Consider the following 13202-nt stretch of genomic DNA (forward strand, 5'->3'; position numbering starts at 1 on the left):
ACAGACATGTCCGTTGCTTGTTTGGGCGGTTCCGCTCTGCTACACACATTTAACATGGCGGAACAGGTTGAACAGCTCAGCCACGGGGACCTCGGGCTCTCCGTCGCTGTTTAGTATTGAATCGCTATGTTGAGTTTGTTTCACAAAGCGAGACAGTGTCGACATTGGTAACGGACATCTCCCGCAGTACGTCCGCACCGCGCCCGCTGCGTTGTCTGCTGTGGCCGGTGGACAGGCATTATGCTGTGCCATCTAGGGTTACCACCTGTCCCACTTTGCGAGGGACAGTCCCTCTTTGGGCAGTTGTGTCCTGACAAAGAATCTTAAAAATGGTAAATGTCCTGAGATTTTAGGACAAAAGTATTTCCTATATTTTATGTAATAGTTGCATAAAACAGTTATTCTGTATCTAAAATACCTAACTGTATTAAGGAACAGAATACGCAACTAAAATGCTACAAGAATAAGCTTTTATTTAGGCAAACAAAGTTAAGTCCTATCCTTTGTACTGACTGCGGGTATGAGTCGGCCTGTAAAATCTGATGTTTGTACCGAAAATGTCCCACTTTGGCCATTTGAAAAGGTGGCAACCCTAGTGCCATCATGTCTGGGAATATATGGTTTCTTGCCATAGATGATATGGCATACTAGCAATGACCCGCGTCTGGGTGTGGGTACTGCTGTATTACCCACGGGAAGAGTGGCCTTAGGTTAAGTGGTGCCCTAGGCAGAAGGACTCCATGTTGCCACCGCCACATCACCCGCTACCCCCCTCCTCGTCTACCTACACCAAATAAAGTCTGGAAAGGTGCCCCGAGTAGAGCAATGCCCTAGACGGCTGCCTACTTGGCCTATGCCTAAGGCCGGCTATGTGTGTGGTCCCTCGGGCATCGGACTCGGGAACGCGCCACGTCTGCCGTGGGTATGTCCAGCAATACCCACATCCGGCCATGGTTTATTGCTATGATGTTCCAGGTTTATTGCTATGATGTTCCATGTGTACAGTGGTGCCGGTTACCATACATATGCCTTTCTCAAAAGCCGATTTCACACTTCTGAACACTACTGTGGTCTCCTTTAAGGCCCCTGAGCCAGTGGTGAACATTCCTCAAACCGCTGAATCACGTACATATGCCTTCCACCAGCACCTACAGGACTGCATGGATCAGGCAATCCCATACAAAACTGTGACTCCTTGTACCAAAGACAAGCATCCAGTCTGGTGGACCCCAGCCATGAACAAGCTCTACAACGACAGGAGGTAGCTACTACAAGTTAAAGCGGAATACTTGTAAGGTAACACACCCTTGCTCATTATATGTGAAGAACTACAAGCTGTCATGAAATCATCCAGGGGAAATTCAACAGAGAATTTAACAAGGACTCAACAGACAATCATAAGGCCTTCTTTAGCTATGTTGGACACCTGGGAGGACACTCCCAGATATGCTCATACTGGGTGCAGAATGATGTGAAGATGACTGAACCTACACACATTGCCAACATACTGGCTGACAGGTTCAGTGCTAACATTTTCCTCCCCACATGGAGAGATATCTATACCAGAGAATTGTAGATCCTGGAACATCTGTAACGCACAGGTGGGAAATGCTGTCTCCAAGGCAGTAAACACAGCATCCATGGGACCAGATGGTGTCCCAGCTGTGTACTCCATGAACTCTATGGGGAATTAAACCCACACTTAGGACAGCTGTTTAATCTTAGCCTCACCTCAGGATACGCCCGCAAGTAGTAGCACAAGGCGACTGTAGTCACACTTCACAAGGATGGTGCCTCCACTGACCCTGGTTATTACCATCCCATTAGCTTGACAAGCCTTATCTGCAAAGCCATGGAGAAGGATCATAATGGAACTCATAGATAAAGACATAGGGGACTTGCATACTTTGGATCCAACCCAGTTTGGCTTGGTCAAAGTCAGATCATGCCTTTTACACGTGTTTGACTTTGTAGGATCAGTCACCAAGGCCATTGATGAGGGTAAAGCAGTCCATACAGCCTACCTCAACCTGGCAAAGGCCTTCGCACAATACCCCCCTCGGGTATCATTGATAAACCCATCATCTTGAACGTAAATCCATACATCGCCATATGGGTTGCAAACTGGCTAAGTCACGGAACCCACCACGGTCATAGTTGCTGGCGCCATGTCATACTCACAGCCAGGCACAGGTGGTGTCCCATGGGGCTCAGTCCTGGGTCCACTATTTTTCAGCATCTACATTTCCAAAGTACAAGCAAACACAGGGGGGTTATGGCTGACAATGTTTGCAGATGACTGCAAACTGGGTGCCATAGTCGGACACACATCTGACACAGATATCCTTCAGGAGGGCCTCACAGATGTGGATAAGTGGTGCCAGAGACATGGCCTACAGCTAAATGCCAGGAAATGCATAGTCATACCCTTCGGGAAGAACAAGGTTACCCCTAGCTACCATATAGGTGGCAATCCACTGAGCACAGAGGGAGTTACCAGGGATCTGGGGACCCGGGTTGTTGTTAACCGTTTGTTCGACACACACGTTGCTAATGTAGTTAGGTAGACCTTCAACATTGCCCACATCATCATGAAGGGATTCACATCTAGATCAGGGGAGGTCATTGTCCCCTTGTACTCATCACACATTAGACCTATGATTGGGTACAATGCCCGCTCAGAATGTATCTGACCCGACACCTGCAGCAGCTGGACAGGCCCCAACAGTTCATCGACAAACAGATGCAGGGTCTCAGGAATATGTGTTATGCTGACCGACTGAAAGAATTCCAACTGTATACAGTCGCATACCACTTGCCCAGAGGTGACCTGTGCCTGGCATACAAGGCCATGTTGAACCCAGATCTGATGACTATGCTTCACCTAAAGAATTTAGATCCCTCAGAACCACAAGGGCAGGTGATGTACACCTTCACACTGTCATTAATAGAACGTGCTGGTGGGACAGATTCATCACCCAGACACTCACTATGCTGTGGAACAACATCCCAGTACATGTGAGGCCAAGCACCTCACTGGCCTTGTGTTAGTATTTTGACAAGGATGTCTGAATTGATTTCTTTAACTAACCTTCTAAATGAATATTTACTTTACCACATTGTGAATCTTTACATTTCGTTGGTCTATTTTACATTAGTCATAATCATACGGTATATCTCTATATATTATGGTTCATTTATATTACTAGGTGTCTGTAGTTCTTTTAATATATTGGCACAATCCGTAGAACATATATATGTAGCTTAAACAGTCAGACATTTGGAAAACATTATGTTGGTTCTTCTTTCATATATATACATATATTTCTATTTTTCTATGAAGAATGTACCTTCAAGCAATGTCTGATGTACTCACTGTGTGGAATCTGTAACCCAAGTAAAGTTTGTTTGCTTGTTTGCCTTTAAGGCATTTAATTAATACTTAGCACATCTAATTTAGTGACCAATTAAGGGTTTTAAATGTAGTAGGTTGGACTGCATTGTATGTATTCTGAATAAGTCTGCTTATGAAGCAGACAAAAAGAGCTTCAATAAACTATGGTGACTGCATTTAATTCCTGGTGGGCTCTGAGTGGTCGCTGACGGTGTCTACAGTACCTCGTCTTTGCTTTGGACTTCTTCAGCTGGTTGTCTGTGTTTTTTGTATGGGGAATGTCAAGTGTAGTCCCTATGTGTATTACCTGTGTAATGCCTTACTGCGGCAGTGTAATTCCACCGGGTTTGCAGTTATGGGTGCCATCTTGGTCATACGCTTGTCCATCCATGTGAATTGCCTACTGGACACTGGTATAGGGCTGTACACATTTCACACCAGCATTTAGCATTCTACGGTGGATGCTTTGCATTAGTAGTGGTGAGTAAGGCAGGTACTATGCACACATCCCTCCCACGGGGCAGGACAACGGATTATCTGCCAGACAACACAAAGCTCCATTTCTGCATACCCAAGATCCCATGGCTGCAACCCTCGACAGTACCCATTACACATCCTTCATGCGTGCAGGACTGGGATGTGGACGCACATGTATGGACACGTCGATCTGGGTATTTCTGTTCATATGTCCTGCGTTTCATGAACACTTGTCATCAACCTTAAACACGCTGGTGGTGCATATGTCTAACTGTGCTGTAGCCATGGCTATAGCATCGTCTGTTGTTCGGAAACGTCTGGAGTGAGTTATGTGAAAAGGTATTTTAGGGTCCTTCAATGGACACCAATGTGCATATGTAAAGTTAGATGTTGCTGGACTGTGTCCAACTGGCCAGTGCTTTTGACTGCTGCTGTATGTTCCCCAATCGCGGATGTCTGTTTGACTACCCATTCTTCCTGGTGCTACGTAACCAGGTGATTTACAGCTGTGAACAGATGGTGTACATCCAAAGATGCAGGTTAGCAACTGCTTCAAATAAAACTCAGACGTCCCAATAGGACATATCCGTCACTGTAATTTCAACATAACACCACCGGAACATGTATATCCCCTATGTCTTCATTGAAGCATGTTTTCTTCGTAGGTGGGAACGCCATAGTTTACATATCCCAGTTGACGTTGTTGGTGTGCCATTACTTTGTGTTGCACAGGTCGCCCATCTGTTCCACAGTATGGTAGCGAGTGCTCCCCCATTGTGTTGCTAGCAGATTGAGTGCTGTGTACGCCGGTGTTTGCATGGCGGTCCAACTTTGTATGGGGAATGTCAACCGTAGTCCCTATGTATATTTGCTGTGTTATGCCTTACCGCGGCTGTGTAGTTCCACCGGGTTTACAGTTGTGGGTGCCATCTTGGTCGTACGCTTGTCCATCCATGAGAATTGCCTACTGGACACTAGTATAGGCCTGTACACATTTCACACCTGCATTTAGCATTCTCCGGTAGATGGTTTGCATTATTACCGGAGAGTAAGGCAGGTGCTACGCACACATCCCTCCCACGGGGCGGGACAAAGGTTTGCCTGCAAACCAACACCGAGGCCAGATTCTACATACCCAGACTCCCTTGACTGCAACAGTCGACAGTACCCATTACACATCCTTCATGTGTGCGGGACTGTGATGTGGATGCAGTTCTATGGACCCAGTACCCTGGGTATTTCTGTGCATATGTGCTGCATTTCATGGACAGCTATCATCAACATTGAACACGTTTGCGGTGCATATGTGTACCTGTGACGTGGTGACGAAAATGAGTTCACGTGGGTAATGCAGGAAGCTAGCAGGCATTCAATGAATGGAATTTTTGGGTCCTACAATGGACACCAATGTGCATATGTCAGGTTAGATGTTGCTGGACTGTGTCCACCTGGCCAGTGCTTTTCACTGCTGGTGTATGTTCCCCAATCGCGGATGTCTGTTTGACTACCCATTCTACATGGTGCTACGTAACCAGGTGATTTAGTACTGTGAACAAATGTCATACATCCAAAGATGCTGGTTAGCAACTGCTTCATATAAACCTCAGACATCCCAATGGGACATATCCGTCACTGTATTTTCAACATAACACCACCGAACATGTTGATCACCTATGTATTCATTTAACCATGTTGTCTTCATAGGTGGGAATGCCATAGTTTACATATCCTACTTGACGTTGTGGGTGTGCCATTAGTATGTGTTCCACAGGTCGCACATCTGTTCCGCTGTATGGTAGCGGGTGCTCCTCATTCTGTTGCTGGCAGATTGAGTGCTGTGTACGCCGGTGTTGGCACGGCGGTCCGACTTTGTATGTGGAATGTCAACTGTAGTCCCTATGTGTATTTCCTGTGTTATGCCTTACCGCAGCTGTGTAATTTCCGGTTTGCAGTTGTGGGTGCCATCTTGGCCATACGGTTGTCCATCCATGACAATTGCCTACTGGACACTAGTATAGGGCTGTACACATTTCACACCTGCATTTAGCATTCTCCGGTGGATGGTTTGCATTATTAGCGGAGAGTAAGGCAGGTGCTACGCACACATCCCTCCCATGGGGTGGGACAAAGGATTGCCTGCGAAACAACACCGAGCCCAGAGTCTACATACCCAGAATCCCTTGACTGCAACAATCGACAGTACCCATTACACATACTTCATGTGTGCGGGACTGTGATGTGGACGCAGTTCTATGAACCCGGTACCCTGGGTATTTCTGTGCATCTGTGCTGCATTTCATGGACAACTATCATCAACATTAAACACGCTTGCGGTGCATATGTGTACCTGTGACGACAATGAGTTCACATAGGCGTTGAAATAAGGCATCATTCTTGTCTTTAGACAATTTTTGGGTCCTACAATGGACACCACTGTGCATATGTAAAGTGTAGAGCTTGCCGGACTGTGTCCTTGTGAGCAGTGGCTTTCACTGATGCTGTGTGTTCAACAATCGCGGATGTCTGCTTGACTACCCATACTGTGTAGTGGTACAGGAACCATGTTTTCCGACACCAGAACCCAATGGTGTACATCCAATGTTGCAGGTTAACAACCACTTTAATACCCAGAGGTCACGATTGGGAGGTATTGCCACTTTATTATCGGAACAACACCTCCAGACTGTGTAAATCACGGGAACTTTAGGCCAGTCTTACCGGCCATTTGCAATTGTAATTAGCAGACACATGTCAATACATGTATGATAAGACATATTGTCATGCAGAAGTTAATCTATGTTATTTGGACATTGGCTTCTGCTATTGGCATCCGTTGCTGTGAGTGTTGCCAGTTACCATACACATTGCTTGCTCAGAGGCAGACTACACAATTCTGCACACTACTGTGGTCTCCTTTAAGGACCCTGAGCCAGTGGTCGACAGTACTGCAGCCACTGCATCAATCACATTTGCCATCTACCAGTACCTACAGGACTGCATGAACCAGGCATTCACTTACCCAACTGTGGTTCATTGTACCAATGCCAAGCATCCAGTGTGGTGTACCCCAGCCATACACAGGATGTACAACACGAGGAGGTGGCTACTACAAGGTGGAGCAGACACCTTGTGAGGTATGACACCCTTGGTCATCATATGTGTAGAGTTACACACTGTCATACCATGGTCCAGGGCACATTCCACAGATATACCTACATGGACCTGGCTGACAATCATACCACCTTCGGTTGCTATGCTCAACACCTGGGAGGTCACTCCCACATATGCTCTGACTGGGTTCACAAAGAGGTGGAGTTTACTCAACATACACACATTGCCAACATACAGGCTGACAAGTCCAGTGAGGACATCTCCACACCCTCCCCCACACATGAGGAGATGTCTGTACCAGCGGTGTGTGGTCACCAAATGTTCTGTGACACACAGGTGGGACATGCTCTCTCCAGGGTAGTGGACATAGCATCCATGAGACCAGCTGGTGACCCCACTGTGTACTCCACCATCTCATTGAGGAATTAGACCCACAGTTAGGACAGCTATTTCTTTGTAGCCTCACCTCAGGTAAGGTACCCAGGTTGTGTCGCATGGCAACGGTTGTCCCACGTCACAGGGCCAATGCCTCCACTGAGCCTGGTTATGACTGTCCCATTACCATGAGGAGACCTATCTGCAAAGACATGGGGAGGGATCATACTGCGGCTCGTACATGAATGCATAGGGGACATACATACTTTGCATCCAACATGGTTTGTCTTGTTCAAGGGCGGTTCATGCCTTTAAAGCATGGTTGACATTTTCGGGACAGTCACCGAGGCCATTGATGGGGGTGTTGCAGTCCATACAGCCTACCTCGACCTGGCAAAGGCCTTCACCACATTATCCCCCTCAGGTATCGTTGATAAACCCATTGGCTGGGATGTGAACACGTACATCACAGAATGTGTTGTAAACTGTCTATGTGACACAACCCACATGGTCATACTTGCTGGCAGCATGTAAGACCTACTGCCTGTCACATGTGGTGTCCCATGGGGCCCTTCCGTGGGTCCACTCCTGTCATACATCTACATTTCCACGGTACAGGCACACACAGGGGTGTTATGGGCAACATTGTTTGTAGATGACTGCAAAACAGGTGCCATAGTGGGACGGACATCTGACACAGATATCCTTCGAAGGGGCCTCCCAGATATGCATATCTGCTGTCAGGGACATGGCCCACAGCTAAATGCTAAGTAATGCAACATCATAACTGAGTCGAAGTACTAGGTCACCCCTGTCCAGCATATAGGTGGCTGTCCACTCAGCACAGGGGTGATTACCAGGGATCAGGGGACAGAGTTTGTCGGTCACCATTCATTCAACACACATGTTGCTATCGTGGTTCTGTGGGACTTCTACATTGCCCACCTGTTTGTGCAGGGATTCACATCTACATCAGGCTAGGTCATTGTCTCCTTGTACCCATTACGTGTTACACCTATGATTTACTACATTGCCCCATTCAGACTGTATCTGACCATACACCTACAGCAGCTGGGAAGCCCTCATAGGTTAATTGTTGTACAGATGCAGGATGACATCATTTTGTGTAGTGCTGCCCCACTTGTAGGACCCCTGCCACATTACGTCACATACCTGCTGTTTAGTGTTGACCTGTGCCTGACATACAAGGCCATGTCAACTTATATGTCATGTGTATGCTTCACCTACTGTATCTGCATCCCTCAGAACCACTAGGGCAGGTGACATGAACCTTGTCACGGTCATTAATGGGATGTGTTTGAGTGACACATATATCACCCAGACACTCACAATGCTGTGGATCTACATCACAGTACATGTGAGACAGAGATCCTTCATAGCCTTGTTCGCGGGTATGTTGTCCATTGGATGGAGAATTGCAGGTATAGGCCAGGGATTACATCATTATCACTGCTTGACGGAGGTACAGCAATATCATGAGTATTTTATCTGAAGCACAGAAGGTTGCCAAAGTCATCCTAACTATGGTGTAGTGTTATGGCTGAACCTGGGACAATGGCCTACCCTGTACCTATGGACCTATGAACCTATATTCATAGTTTGTCACATTTACACTTGGCTATCCCCTATCCTCTTTATCCAGTGTATATTTCTGTGGCACATGATTGTCCTCTGTATTACATGCAGGTATGCTGTGTACAGTGCACATATGTCACAGTTGATGACAGTGTATCTGTGTCCCTAACACTGTGATACTGAGGACTACCACACATCCTTCACAACATTACATGCATATGTTCTTTCTATTCTTCTTTGGCCTATGGGGGGGTGTTAAGGCAAACATTACACAAGTCCCTGTTTGTGCATGCTTCATGTTGGTGTTTGACCAGGCTCCATTGCAGTCGTGTGTTGGACGGTAGTGTTTCTGTGTGTTTGGCATGTGTTTTTATTGCCGGTACATCTGTGGGAGGTGTGGTTGGCACATGTTCCTCTTTGCAGGGACACCCATCCTGGGGTTTGTGTCATGCATCTGCACTTGGCATGTGCCATATGTCCTGTACTATTCCCACAGTCGTGTATGCCTTCATGCACTACTACTGCGTGTTACTGGCTGTTTGTATGTGGTACACATGGACATTGTGATGGTTGGCTTGACATATTCCCATGCTAGAACATACACATCTGTCAATTACGTTGTTTAAATCAAACTGTAACACTCATTCGTCTTTTCAAACTGACAGTCAATAACACAGGAAGCTGAGATTAATAACGTTTTACTACTGTGCAGCAGGAGGCAAAGAACTATGCAGTACAAGTTTAGACTTTTGTTTTACTCTATACATGTTACAGCTGTATGAGCATTGTGTATACTATCATCTTATGCACACATTAATGATGTGGTCAGTCACAGGGCATTTACATCACTATAGTCCACAAGATTGTATTCCTACAACAGTGTTAAGGTAATGCTTATTAAATGTTTTCCCATGAGGATAGCACAGCCTTGCGAGCCACATAGTCAATTAGAATGTGCTTCGGTAAATTCTGCTCTGTCACGGTTCCAACACTGTTCAGATCCGGTCGTCACTCCATTTCCTACTAGGTTCCTTTGTCTCTGTGGTGAGCAGCTGTACTCTGTGTTAGATAGAGCTCACAAGCCTATCCTCCTCAGTGGAAGGATGACAGATATACCTGTACATACATGTATTATTCTCTAACCGAGCAGATGACTAATGCTGAATGACATACACCTGCTGCACTGGTTACTGCCAGGGTCAGGGTTCAATCACACTGCAGCTACACTACAGGCAATTACATGCATGATAAGCTCTACTGCCATATTGTAAGATAGAATAATATGCATTATACACTATTTGCTTCTAAAGTAGCACGTCATATATATGTTTAAATATGTATTTTGCTAACATTCTCCCTCCTTTGATTGCTTCTATTCTATCCAGAAACATATACAACATTATTTCATTCCCTAGCCTCTTCCTCTCTGGAACGTTTAACTAGGCAAGTAATTTGTTGTACATTTCAAGAAGGATTGCATTTTGTATTAACAAATACCACTACAGGTCTTGATACATAGTCTCGGGTACAGATACGTCGACAGAGTCCCTGACTAATACTTACATGCAAAGTATCCCACAATAGACACATGCTCCCAATATGAGCAGAACAACACAAATGGCAATCATGATATTCAGTATGACTGAACCCCATCCACCAAATGGTTTGTGGAAATGGTTCGTCAGTGGGTTTGGGCCTGGTTCCGCCATGGATGACACCTGCTGTATTACCTCTAGGTGGGCGTTGATTTTGGTGTTTTTTATGTGGTAGTTGGACACAGCGATCTTCTTTAATAAGCCAAGACGTACCAATTCTCGCCGCCAGGGTGCAGTCGTGCGCTATTACATTTTGTGACACAACAGTTCTCATTGCATCCAGTTCATCAGTCACAAGTTCAAGAGCGGAAAGTCACATTCATCATTCCTCCGACAGGTTTTGACAACTTCCTCTGTTCCCTGATTGATTTCACTACTCCACAAGCTGGGAGTGTTCCAGCCCAGGTTATGACGCTGTCACTCAAGTCCATATGAATCGATATTCCTTTATCTCTTGCAGAAGACTGGAATGTCAGAACAGCTTCCATTTCACCCACTGGATTAGTAGGTTTCTCGACTGTGTTCCCAGTTCTTCGAGCTATATGTGTTATAGTTCATTTCGTACCCAGAGGCAATTGTGCAGTATGTCATGTGACTGGAGCCAGATAACCCAAATAACAACTGCCGGACCAATTCTCAGGTAACCATTGATATGCTTTTTTCCCACAAACAACATAACAATATTCTACTTTACTACTGATGCGGGTTACCTCTGCATGTAACATCTTCCTGTCTATAACAGAGGACTGTTTATACAATTCAAGATGTTTCTGTACATCCTTCCACGTTGTTCTCATGAAGCTTCAATACAGATAATGAATGGTGCTACAAGTAGTACTGTGATCTTTGGCTGTTATATGTCATTTGTAAGACATAGTTATGTTACAAATACTCCCACCAAATTGAACTGTATCATGTTTATGACAACATACAGTTACTTTTTGTGTAACAGGTAAGTACAGTGCCACTTTGTCCTGTGATCTCACAGAACCTGTATCAAAGTGTAAATATTCACAAGTCTCAATGTATCCCCAAGGGGACACCATACATCAGAAGTCCTCCATATGATGTAGGTATGGCAGTACAAACACAGCAATTTAAAATGTTCATAGTCTGTACATGCACACGCGTCATGCCTAGGTATTTCTTGAAGTGTGGAAGACACTCTGTGGCCAGTTCACCACGTATCACTATTTGTATCCGTGTAGTTATATGCAGGTAAGGTCCCAGCAAATGTAAAGTAAACACAAACATGGTTAATAGGTGTATAATCATTAGGACAGTAAACCAAATGTCTTTGGGGTTGCTTTGTATTGTTATACAGTCTTGCCCGGGTGATTCAGGCTCTATGGTATATCAGCTACAAGATGTAAATCAGACTTGATATCCTTTACCGGTTTGAAAACTGTGAGGTGGACCCAGGACGACCTCTCTGCAAACTTTACTGCAGTAGGCGTTGCCAACAGTACCTGGTACAGACCTTCACACTTTCCACTTGCCAATTATCTTCTTTGGATAACAGTGACATACACACAGGATACTGGTGTCAGCTATGCGTCCGGCTTCGCTTGCTCTTTATCTATAAAAGACTTTAACTGAAACACAGTGTTATTGGTTAACAATCCTCTCATGTCACCTGCTAATGAGCCATCGACCTCCGGCTCTGCAGGCATGACAGCTTTCCACTCTGGCACATGATATGCCATTCCACATACTACTTTGAAGTGGGTGCAACACTTTACATTTGGAACTGTTGTCATGCTCAGCAATGCTAGAGGTAGACAGCAAATGTAACTCGTCTGGGTGTCACCCACCAACCTCCTCTACTTATTTCTCGGGATCCCATTTTACCATGCCAGCAGTCATGCTGACTGTGGGTTGTACATGCAATTTACATTCATGGAAATACAAAATAATCCCCCAGGTTGCGTGATTGTCTGGGTCACTAAATGTGTTCTATTGTCACTGTAGCTTCTTTACAGTATGGCAGATCTAGGGATACTTAATTTTACTGGCACCTTTGCCACTGCTGCTGCATCCGGATTCATGGTTGGGAATGCTTCTACCCATCTTGATTATATATACGTGTAATCACTAAACAGTATTACTTCCCTTCACATTTATTCAGATGTATGAACTCCATACAAATAGTACGGAACGGTTATGGTGGTGTAGGTAAACTCACTCCCTTCGGTTTAAATGCTCCCTGTGCATGATATCTACTGCAAATGTGACACGCTGCTCATGATGTTTGTATGTGGTTCCTAATTCCGTATGTTAGGGGTATTCTGTTAACCAAATGTACCATCCCCCCTGTTGAGACATGTCTCTACCCATGGCTCCACAAAGCCGCATATCTGAATACATTAGACGTTAATATTGGCTTTCTCACTGTGGATATGTGTAGTCCGTCTTCAAGGATTGCTCCTCGTCATACCCACGTCGGCTTTTCTGCTTTCGTAGTTGATGTTTGCATTGTTTGTAACATTTCTACATGTAAAATGTCTGAGGATTGTCATTCCTCATTCAAACAAACACTTTCCAACTGTGAGGCTGCTTGTTTTGCAGCTGCATGAGCTCATGCCTTACCTTTCCTACTGTTATCCTGTTGCTTTCTATGACCTGCACATTTACAATTAGCTACTTTAGTGGGT

Source organism: Protopterus annectens, chromosome 10.part0, assembly GCF_019279795.1.
Source record: "Protopterus annectens isolate FY-2018-M chromosome 10.part0, PAN1.0, whole genome shotgun sequence".
In the NCBI taxonomy this organism is placed as follows: domain Eukaryota; kingdom Metazoa; phylum Chordata; order Ceratodontiformes; family Protopteridae; genus Protopterus; species Protopterus annectens.